The sequence below is a fragment of the Lactuca serriola genome, chromosome 8 (assembly GCF_051521515.1).
Source record: "Lactuca serriola cultivar US96UC23 chromosome 8, Lser_US96UC23_V15, whole genome shotgun sequence".
Classification (NCBI taxonomy): Eukaryota; Viridiplantae; Streptophyta; class Magnoliopsida; order Asterales; family Asteraceae; genus Lactuca; species Lactuca serriola.
The window spans coordinates 75,051,407-75,063,521 of NC_136415.1; the positions used below are offsets into that span (position 1 = coordinate 75,051,407).

The window sequence follows — 12,115 nt, forward strand, 5'->3', positions numbered from 1 at the left end:
AATACAGGAACATAAGCATAAACAGAACTTACATTTATTTACACTAAATATTTACATCACCTTTATTCTCTCAGTGAATTATGTCTTCGTATTGATACCTGTGATACAAAGAAAACTGAGTGGGTCAGGCTTGGGAGCCTGGTGAGCATATAGGGTTTTCAACCCACAATAATACATTTATTATATTCAATTATCAACAATCAACCCAAATACCCATCCCCATTATCTTCTTTAAGGTTTTACCCTAAGAATCGATTACACTTTCTTCATTCATTCCTAAGGGTTCATACAATTGGCACTAGGCCTCATAGTCACCAGGGTTTACTCAATAGGCACTACGTCTCATAGTCACCTGGGTTCATACAATTGGCACTACGTCTCATAGTCACCAGGGTTTACACAATAGGCACTACGTCTCAAAGTCACCAGGGTTTACACAATAGGCACTACGTCTCATAGTCACCTGGGTTCATACAATTGGCACTACGTCTCATAGTCACCAGGGTTTACACAATAGGCACTACGTCTCATAGTCACCAGGGTTTACACAATAGGCACTACGTCTCATAGTCACCTGGGTTTACACAATAGGCACTACGTCTCATAGTCACCTGGGCTTACTCAATAGGCACGAAGTCGCATCATCACCAACTATTCCATCTACCCATGTTCTACCCAACATTTTTGTAGATATAAATACAAACATAATTTAAATCATTTAACACCCATATAAAAACATCAATTCCAAATCCATCTCAAGTAGATAATTAATATATAACACATAGCACGTATTTCATAGCTAATACTTTATATTTATGTATTAGCAGATAGTAACTATGCACTTACGCACATAAACAACAATATATATAAATATACACATAACACGTATTTCATAAAATACTTCATATTTATGTGTAAGATGAAAGTGACTATACACTCACCTGATCAGAAGATGATCCGACAGCACTACGTCTTATAGAAGTAGTATACTTCGATAGATCTGGAAGATCTCCACCAAAATCGAACTCCTCGCGGGCAGAGCTTCGGCTCGGGAATAACGCTCTTTGGGATCCTCGGGGCTTCGGATCTTGCTTCGGGGCTCGGGAATGATACCGGGGCTTCGGGATATGATTAGCACGCAAATCGAGGCAAAACTTAGAGAGAGGGAAGAGTTTGAACAAGAGAAAATGGCTGATTTCGAGTTCTATTTATAGGCTGAGGGTCTGGGATTACGCGGGGCGTAATCTCAAATTACGCAGGGCGTACTCAGTACGAGGGGCGTACTCGGTTACGCGGGGTGTACTTTGACGTCACTGCATGCATCGATCTGTGGCACTCGAGTATTGGTCAGGCAACTTGCATCCGCCTGAGTACGCGGGGCGTACTCAAATTACGCGGGGCGTAATTGACTTGTCGAACTTCTAAATTGCGTAACTTTCGCATACGAGCTCCGTTTTCGACGTTCTTTATATCCACGCGAAGGTTAGACCATACTCTATAACTTTGATTTAGACTCCGTCGGCTAATTTTGACTTTTATTTTTTTATTATTTATTTTTAGAAGGCCAGGACAGAAAAACTTCGTTATAAATTCATAACTTCTTCGTCTGACGTCCGTTCTCGCCTAACTTTTCATCGTTTCGCTACTAACAACGAGATCTTCGATTCTCATTTAGATTGTTTCGGCTAAAAACCGCTCGATCTCAAATCGAGTATTCGGGCTGCATACCGCTAAGTCGAAACTTAGAAAAATCATAACTTCCTCATACGAAGTCAGATTTGGCCATTCCTTTTATGCACGCTCTCGGTTTAATGAAATCTACGACTTTCGTTTAGATCGCTAAGGCTAAATATCGCTCTAACATAAATTCGCTTTTTACGTCATTCAGCGTCATGCCGGTTCTGTCGCGAAACTTCGACAGGTCATAACTTCTTCGTTATAATTCGGATTTTGACGTTCTTTATATGTACGGAATCCTTGTAACATATACTATAACCTAGTTAAGATTATTCATTCTAAATAATCTTCTATCAGAAACTCATTTTTGACGCTTATCGTCTTTAAATTGACTAGCCCTGATCTACGGGCGTTACAATTATCTCCCCCTTAGGATGATTACGTCCCGGAATCATCAATGAAAATAGAACTTGCATAATGATTCCATACGCTATCTCTTCATCCTAGGTAATAACCGTAAATTCTATGTTTCCTCAAAAGAGTATTTAACTCTATGGATTTCTTGATCGCAGACGATGCTCAATCTTGCCTCTGTTTATCGTACTATGTTGTACTTTCAATCGCAACTTTCGAGTTACCAAATAAGTCGTTATTATGGACTCCTTTTTCTTCTCAGGATAAATACTTTCCTTTATCTATTGTAACAAACTGATGGGTCGTGCTCTACTGACCTCTCATCGAATGATGTAATGCTTAGACTCAGGTCTCTTAGAGTTAAATTCCAAAATGGAATATACCTTCCTTCATATTCTAATGTGATATAATCACATTTCAGCATGTAGCATTTCTGCCTACAAACTTCTTTTAACAACGAGCGCGACACTATCAATCGCATTAACTTCAACCTTCTGACTTAAGTCAGATGTTACATCTAACTTGGTCCTCTAGACCACGTAACATACTCCTCGTAGTCGAACTCAAATTTAACCATGACCACTAGGGTCGGAACAAGAACCATCTTACTAGTCATTACCGAAACAATGGTAATGACATACTAGAATAAAATGGAATCAATCACTAGCTTCTTGGTAACCTTGTGACTTTCCCTGATCCAAGTGCGAGTCCTGTGCTTCCGGTAGTATATGCATCTACTACCTTTCACACCTACTCATACTCGTCCCAAGTATTGTCTCTCAGTTGAACCAAGTCACTATACAAAAATCACACAATCATTTAACACATCAGGTACTAAAACCATAAATATCACATAAATATCAAAACCAGGGTTTACAATATAACTTGAAATGATTACACAAAAGTTCAAGTTCACCCTGACTATGCCTTTAATTGGCTACATCATAAGTTGATCCTTGGATATAAATTCCTCATTCTTGATTCGCTTCGTCGAGGATCATGTGGAATGCCCTTGGCTGTGGTGGTGCGTTTTTCTTTGGGCAGTCTCTAGAAATATGCCCTTCCTCGTTACATCCGTAGCACTCCTTTTTGTTAGATGCGCACTTGTTGGCGTAATGCCCCGTCTTCCCACATTTGTAGCAAGTCATATCCTCGCTACACTTCCCAAAGTGTTTCTTTTTACACTTCTCGCACCACTTAGCTTCATCTCTTCCTCCAAATTTCGAGAATTTGGTTTCTTTGTTGATTATTGAAGATCCTTCATGTTTCCTTTTCTCTCCAACTTCAACTCTCTCCAGACCCTTTTCTTTTATTTGGGTTTCAACATTTTTGGCTGCCCAGATGGCGGCTTTCAAAGTGGTTGCTTGCTTGACTATCGGGCCAAAGTCAGCTGGTAATCCATTGGCAAACTTGTTGACCTTGGAAAGTTCAGTTGGAACTAGGTATGGAATAAGCTTCATCTTTTCCGTAAAGCTTGTGGCATATTCAGTGATGCTTAATTCTCCCTTCTTCAGATTCTGGAACTCATTGTTGATTTCCAGGAGATCCTGCTCAGAGCAGTATTGCATTTTCAATTGTACCACGAACTCCTCCCAAGACATCTTGCTAGCTTCCCCTTTGGGCATCGAACCGGCCAGTAACTTCCACCAGCTCAGTACTCCAGATTTTAATAGAGGAATTGCAAGAGCGGTCTTCTGCCTGTTGCTGCATTCGCAACTTTCAAACATAGTCTCCATTTCGGAGACCCATTCCATAACTTGCACCGGCGTCGGGCTTCCGGATAGACATGGTGGTTTGGATGCCATGAAATCCTTATACTTGCACCCACGACCATCATTTCCTCCATACTGGTTATTGCGTCTAACCACTGGTTGTTCGACTTGACCAATGATCCCACTAAAGTTTTCTCCTTCAGACTGCCCTCCATTCTCCTCGGGCTCTTCTGCTTGAATTGACGGTTCTTCACGATTCTGCCTAAGCAGGCGTCTTGTTTCTTCCATCTGACGATCCAACATCATTTGAATCATCATTTGTACACCATCCATTGTTATCGGCTCAGGTGCATCAGCTACGACAGGCACTTGTTGAATTACGGGCGGTTGATTCCTGTTTTCATCAGCATTTTCAACTCCGCTTCTTGTTCTCACCATTTTTTTTATCTACACATCGAATAATTTCACCTTATTACTCCAAACGATTACATGCTAGTTCTAATATCGTATACAATACGCTTAGAATCCTAAACACATAAACCTTCAGATACGGTTGGCAACAAACCGTAGATCCGAACAAATAATATCATATATGGCAACATATGACATTTAGCACATAAAAGCATTTTAGGCAACTTTCCTAAAATAAACTAGTGCTCGTGTCTAAAATTTATCAGACACACATCTCACAGTCTCCACTTAGCATACTAAGATTAAGTCTATAAATCCAACAAATTCCTAGTTCGCTTAAACTAATGCTCTGATACCAACTGTGACATCCCCAATTTCATGGCCAGAAAAGACCGATTTTGTTTATGCTTTATAAAAATCATAGTACTTCTTTAATAAAAGTGTTGCGGAATTGGTCCCCAGAAAAACATGATAAATACGTTATTATAACATTTTCGAAGAAACGTATTTTATTCATTTTAAAACGTTTGGGATGTCATCGTCAATACAGGAACATAAGCATAAACAGAACTTACATTTATTTACACTAAAGATTTACATATCCTTTGTTCTCTCAGTGAATTATGTCTTCGTATTGATACCTGTGATACAAAGAAAACTGAGTGGGTCAGGCTTAGGAGCCTGGTGAACATATAGGGTTTTCAACCCACAATAATACATTTATTATATTCAATTATCAACAATCAACCCAAATACCCATCCCCATTATCTTCTTTAAGGTTTTACCCTAAGAATCGATTACACTTTCTTCATTCATTCCTAAGGGTTCATACAATTGGCATTACGCCTCATAGTCACCAGGGTTTACACAATAGGCACTACGTCTCATAGTCACCTGGGTTCATACAATTGGCACTACGTCTCATAGTCACTAGGGTTTACACAATAGGCACTACGTCTCATAGTCACCAGGGTTTACACAATAGGCACTACGTCTCATAGTCACCTGGGTTCATACAATTGGCACTACGTCTCATAGTCACCAGGGTTTACACAATAGGCACTACGTCTCATAGTCACCAGGGTTTACACAATAGGCACTACGTCTCATAGTCACCTGGGTTTACACAATAGGCACTACGTCTCATAGTCACCTGGGCTTACTCAATAGGCACGAAGTCGCATCGTCACCAACTATTCCATCTACCCATGTTCTACCCAACATTTTTGTAGATATAAATACAAACACAATTTAAATCATTTAACACCCGTATAAAAACATCAATTCCAAATCCATCTCAAATAGATAATTAATATATAACACATAGCACGTATTTCATAGCTAATACTTTATATTTATATATTAGAAGAAAGTAACTATGCACTTACGCACATAAACAACAATATATATAAATATACACATAACACGTATTTCATAAAATACTTCATATTTATGTGTAAGATGAAAGTGACTATACACTCACCTGATCAGAAGATGATCCGACAGCACTACGGCTTATAGAAGTAGTATACTTCGATAGATCTGGAAGATCTCCACCAAAATCGAACTCCTCGCGGGCAGAGCTTCGGCTCGGGAATAATGCTCTTTGGGATACTCGGGGCTTCGAATCTTGCTTCGGGGCTCGGGAATAATACTGGGGCTTTGGGATATGATTGGCACGCAAATCGAGGCAAAACTTAGAGAGAGGGAAGAGTTTGAACAAGAGAAAATGACTGATTTCGAGTTCTATTTATAGGCTGAGGGTCTGGGATTACGTGGGGCGTAATCTCAAATTACGCAGGGCGTACTCAGTACGCGGGGCGTACTTTGACGTCACTGCATGCATCGATCTGTGGCACTCGAGTATTGGCAAGGCAACTTGCATCCGCCTGAGTACGCGGGGCGTACTCAAATTACGTGGGGCGTAATTGACTTGTCGAACTTCTAAATTGCGTAAATTTCGCATACGAGCTCCGTTTTCGACGTTCTTTATATCCACGCGAAGGTTAGACCATACTCTATAACTTTCATTTAGACTCCGTCGGCTAATTTTGACTTTTATTTTTTTATTATTTACTTTTAGAAGGCCGGGACAGAAAAACTTCGTTATAAATTCATAACTTCTTCGTCCGTTCTCGCCTAACTTTTCATCGTTTCGCTACTAACAACGAGATCTTCGATTCTCATTTAGATTGTTTCGGCTAAAAACCGCTCGATCTCAAATCGAGTATTCGGGCTGCATAACGCTAAGTCGAAACTTAGAAAAATCACAACTTCCTCATACGAAGTCAGATTTGGGCGTTCCTTTGATGCACGCTCTCGGTTTAATGAAATCTACGACTTTCGTTTAGATCGCTAAGGCTAAATATCGCTCTAACATAAATTCGCTTTTTACGTCATTCAGCGTCGTGTCGGTTCTGTCGCGAAACTTCGACAGGTCATAACTTCTTCGTTATAATTCGGATTTCGACGTTCTTTATATGTACGGAATCCTTATAACATATACTATAACCTAGTTAAGATTCTTCATTCTAAATAATCTTCTATCAGAAACTCATTTTTGACGCTTATCGTCTTTAAATTGACTAGCCCTGATCTACGGGCGTTAGGGTGAAAGTGCGTTAGATCTGATCCCACATCGGCTGGGAAGGAGAACTAAGCATTCCTTATAAGGGGTGTGGATACCTTCCCTATCACAACGCGTTTTAAATCCGTGAGGGCAGCAGATCCCATAAGAACTCTGCAGTTAAGCGTGCTCGGGCGAGAGTAGTACCAGGATGGGTGACCCCCTGGGAAGTCCTCGTGCCGAGTGGCCCAAAGCGGACAATATTGTGATACGTGCCAGAGGGGGATGTTACAGTCAGGGCCGTGTAAATGCACTTGCGGTGAAGTGCAGGGTTTTCTAGCTGAAGGAATAGGAGGCGTGTGCAGCTCCCAATGTTGTAAAGGGTATGTATTTTCTCCTTATCTCTTTATTTTTATTGAATTGCTAGTGTATGTTTATATGTTTCATTTTAGGATCGTTGCTTGTAAACGGTATCTCTACTTTGGTATTATTTGATTCGGGGGCTACCCAATCAATCTTTTGCGTCGCTTGTTCTTAGCAAGAGATTTCTTGGAGCTTTGGGAGAGCTGGATTATCCTCTTGATTTTGAGATAGCTGATGATAGGACGGTTCGAGTTGCGAGGGTTCATCGGGGTTGTACCCTCTAGTTATTCAATGAGCAGTATTTGGTTGATCTGGTTCCCATCCCTCTACGCGGGAACAAGGTCATCATGGGCATGGATTGACTGTGAGCAGCAGTTAGTTCGGGTTTGGACCCCAAGTGGGGGAGTGTTGGTGATTTAGGGTGAGACACCGCAGCGTGGGCCGATTATGTGTTATGTAGAGAGGGTCGGATGCTATCTTCATCAAGGTTGCTCGGGTTTCGTCACCTACGTCTTGGATATTCGGGATAAGGGTAAGGTGACCGTGGATGATGTGCTGATAATGCATGATTATCTAGATGTGTTCCAAGAGTATTTTCTTAGGGTACCTCCAGAGAGGCAGGTGGAGATTAGGATTGATCTAGTACCAGGTGCGGCTCCGATGGTCAAAGCACCGTATCGATTGGCTCCTCCCGAGATATAGGAGTTATCTATATAGCTATAAGAGGTATTAAACAAGGAATTTATTAGACCGAGCAGTTTGCCTTGGCGAGCTCTGATTTTGTTTGTGAAGAAGAAGGATAGGTCTCATGGTATGTATATCGACTACCGGGTATTGAATAAGTTATCGGTGCAGAACCGTTATCCCCTCCCGGGGATAGATGATCTTTTCAACCAGCTTCTGTGACACCCCGGAACTTCTACCTTGTTCAACTATTCAATACTATCAATGTTAAACTCGTTTTAGCTATCTTTTATCATTCTTTTGAGCCTGTTTTGATGATCTAAAGCCTTGTACAACCAATGTTTGAATTAGGGATGGGTTGGTTTAAGATTTAGGGTTGCAAAAAGGCTAAACACCCCATCAAGAGGAGTGTGTGGCCACACACATGAGTGAGTGGCCGCACACCCAAGTGTGTGGCCACACACCCGAGTATGTGGCCGCACACCCTTTATCTTAATATAGATGAGGCTCATTTTCACTTTATTTCCCCTCTCTTCAACCGCACACACCTCTCTCTCTTTCTCTCTACTTTTATCATCCACAAATACTTCTAAGGCTTCAAAAACGGTCCATTTGTGCTCGAGGCTGCACTTGACACTCAACATCCCTAACGATCAAAAGTACCCCTACATTTTTCTGAGTTTTCATGTTTTCAGGGGGGAATAAAAGCAAAAGTACATGGAAACTTGTTCTCAAAGTATATTATTTTGTTTAACATAATTATATTTTTAGTATGCTTTTAACATGGAAAACAGTTTTTACCAAACGATTAAGAAATCAACTCGTAGAAACAGTTTTCAAAACTAGGGTAACGAACTTGTGAATCATGTAGTAAAATGTATCATTTTATAAAGGAATCATGCAAATCATAAACATGATTTTTAGTATTATTACTTGTACATTTGTTAGTCTAAGTTGGACACACGTCCTTGGTAACACTCTCTCATAAGCAGAGTGTAGGACTAGCACTTGTAACTAGAATCTCTTGTAGGTAGAGGGTGACTGTTGTGTATAGTTCTATACGGGACTGACTATCCTGCACCTCGTTGCTAGCTATAGTGGGACCGGCAGGTCTACGGGTGACAAAGGCATAAGGGATATGGGCCCCGATACGTGCCATATCAAGTTAATGTATGGTTATAAAACTCACAACCCAGATAACAGAGATTTAGTTTTGTAATAATGAATCTAGTGAACTAACCTCAAAGTAATAACTGTTTTGATTACTAGATGGTATTAATAATACCTTCAAGATTTAGTCACCACGTATTTATTAGTTTTATTTATGTAATAAGGCTAATATATTTCGTTGGGAGTAACGAGGGTTTTTCATGGAAACTACGTTTAACGATATAAGTATGGTAGATACTTGTACAATTCATTTTAGAACGGATAACCAACAACCTACTTTTAGGGAAAATATAGGATTTTCCCGAGATAACTCGACCTTTCATAAACGGATTGTTTAACAAGTAACTAACGTGTGTTTATATTCATTGCATGACACCTTGGATTGTACATATCATGTATAAATCTAGAGGTCATGGAAGGAAAGGGTTTTCAAACACACTTTCCATAAGAAAATATAGGATTTTCTTGAGGAACACTTTTCAAAAGGATCAAAGAAACATTTTCCACCAAAAACTAAATGCTTATGAACTCACCAGCTTTATGCTGATATTCTTTCAAACTGCTTGTATTCTCATGAAATCAGTAGACAGGTACTTCTTGGATTTAGAGGAGCCGGAGCAATAAGAATCGTGTCTTTATATTCAACATACTTTTGGTGTATTTAAAAAGTAGTTCCAAATTAATGTAAACACTTTTCATATATATATATATATATATATATATATATATATATATATATATATATATATATATATATATATATACTAGTTGTAATGGTTGTGTTACTATGATTGCTATTGTATAAAGGTTGGGATGCTAAACATGACGTCCTCCACCCTGGAACGATTTTTTCAAAACTAGAAATTTTGGTGCCTTGTAACTACAACACTTATGTCAATTCTGAATCAAAAACATGAAAGCATATATGATGCTTACTCTATGACAACAAAATTTCAATCAAACACTTCATACAAGCACTGCAAATAGTCAACAAACAAATTGGAAACCTTAGTAATCCTTGTTTAAGTCCATTTTGGATTAGGATTTCCTTATTGGGCCCAATGGACCAATAAGCTTACAATTGGAATATCGTGGGCTTGGACCTCTTGAATGGGCTCTAATTGGACCCACCTTCAATTATTTTAATATTTTGGGCCATATTGGGCCTAGAATGAAATAAATTATTTAAATGGACCATATTGGGCCATAACTAACCTAATTTAGCCCTAATAGGTCATAAAAATCACATTTATATTTATTTGGACCAAAAATCACTCAACATAACCATGAAAATTGGGATTAAGCATCTAAGGCCCAAACATTCTCTTTTCCCTCCCCATTCTCGGCCCAAGCCAAACTCAAGAAGAAGGGTTGACTTTTCGTATGCCACCTCACAATTTCCTAAAGGATTTCTATGCAAAAATAACTCATACATCCATGCATTTCCCATATTTCCATGCAAGCACTCTCTTCTCTCCCCTCTCTCTTGCTCTCGGCCGAACCCAAACACACACACCCTCACTTCACTCAAAAATCCTCTCAAGAAACTCTCTCATTTCTTGATCAAATTTTCGAGATTTAGGAGCTTTTCAAAGAAATTTTTCCACAAAAATCATCATCCAAGGTAAGTTAATATTTAGATTTATGATCTAGATTCTTTGTTTTATCAAACATCTCATCTTAACTCATGCAAATTCATGATCTAACTCCCTAGAACCATCTAAGTTCGAAAAATTCCTCAAGAAGTTGCTAAGGCCGAAATCTTCTCTCAAATCTTCATCAAAACCAAATCCAAACCACAAGGTGAGTTCCATACCCCCTGCTTTTCGGTTTTCATGAGTTTTTATGGGGGAGAATACAAGTAAGAGTGTAGATCTATGTGTAATGTATGCTATGTGTGATTTGATGCATGTATGTGTGTGATATCATGTGTTTGTGATGAATATGTTATCCAAAAAGTGTGTAAAAACCGAGATCTAAAACATGAGAAAGGAAATAAAAATAACTTAAACTATTTAACACTAATCAAGACAAGAAAAATAGTTCATATGGTTATGATGAACATACTTGAACATAAAACCCATTTTTGGGCTTAAATTGTCAAAAATAGAAAACTTAGGGTCCAAACCGACAAATTATAGTTTCTGGAGGGTCAAAAGGGTCAAAACAGTTTCTATAATAATTTTTCTGAACAACAACCTTTTTGAGGGACTTAAAATGTAAATTTTGAGTTTAATGGGCTAAATTTTGGCTTTTCGGCCCAATAAGCCTCAAAATGCGAGATTTCTAAAATTGAGGGGCTGAAAACGAAATTTTCTGTAAAACAGGGGATTTGAAGTGTATTAAAACTATTCCAATGGTCAAAAATGCTTTTCAAATTCAAAAAGGACCAAAAATATAAATATTTTCTATTTTGGACCAAAACTGTAAAAGTTGCAAAATTCGGGGTTCAAACCGAGAAAACATCATTCTGGAAGGGCTAAAGTTGTTTACAAAATTAAATTTGGTTAAAACTGTCTTTTCAACGAGTTTGTGATACAAAAGTGTCAAAATAATGTTTTAAGGACTAAAATGAAATTCTTTTATATAAAGGACTAAAAGTGCTATTTTATAAAAGAAAGGTTGTGAAAAACTAAAAATCTTACTTTTAAACAAATTAATTCACTAAGACAAAATACAAGACCCACGATTACCGAAGAAACGGAAAAACAAATACACTCTCAACAACAAATATCGTTACAAAACGAATTGATTCGGTCTCGAATCCATAACAAAACAAAAATCAATAAACCATAGAATTTCAATAAACACACGACAACCATGATGAGTCAACGAACAAACTTTGGGCTTGAAAGTTTCAAATCATGCTTGTTGGGCCTTGCTAGCCCAATAACATGATCTTTGGGCCCGAAGGGAATACACTTACGTGTTAATGGGCCTTCTATGACTCAATTCCATGTAAAAGGACTTAAATAGCTATAATGTGTTATTGGGCCATAATGGTCCATTAGTACTGCTAGTGAGGTCGAGAAGTCAAATGCAAGTTGGGCCAAGTGCCTTTCGCATTCCCGATAGCCATGAATAACTTATGGAAATAAAGGGGGCTTCGTACCCTCC

The 12,115-nt window shown here is 38.8% G+C and overlaps 1 pseudogene; it reads left to right on the forward strand.

The window, feature by feature from the left end:
* Positions 1 to 6,911: 6,911 nt before the first annotated feature.
* Positions 6,912 to 7,029, forward strand: LOC145071809 (5S ribosomal RNA; annotated as a pseudogene).
* Positions 7,030 to 12,115: the final 5,086 nt, after the last annotated feature.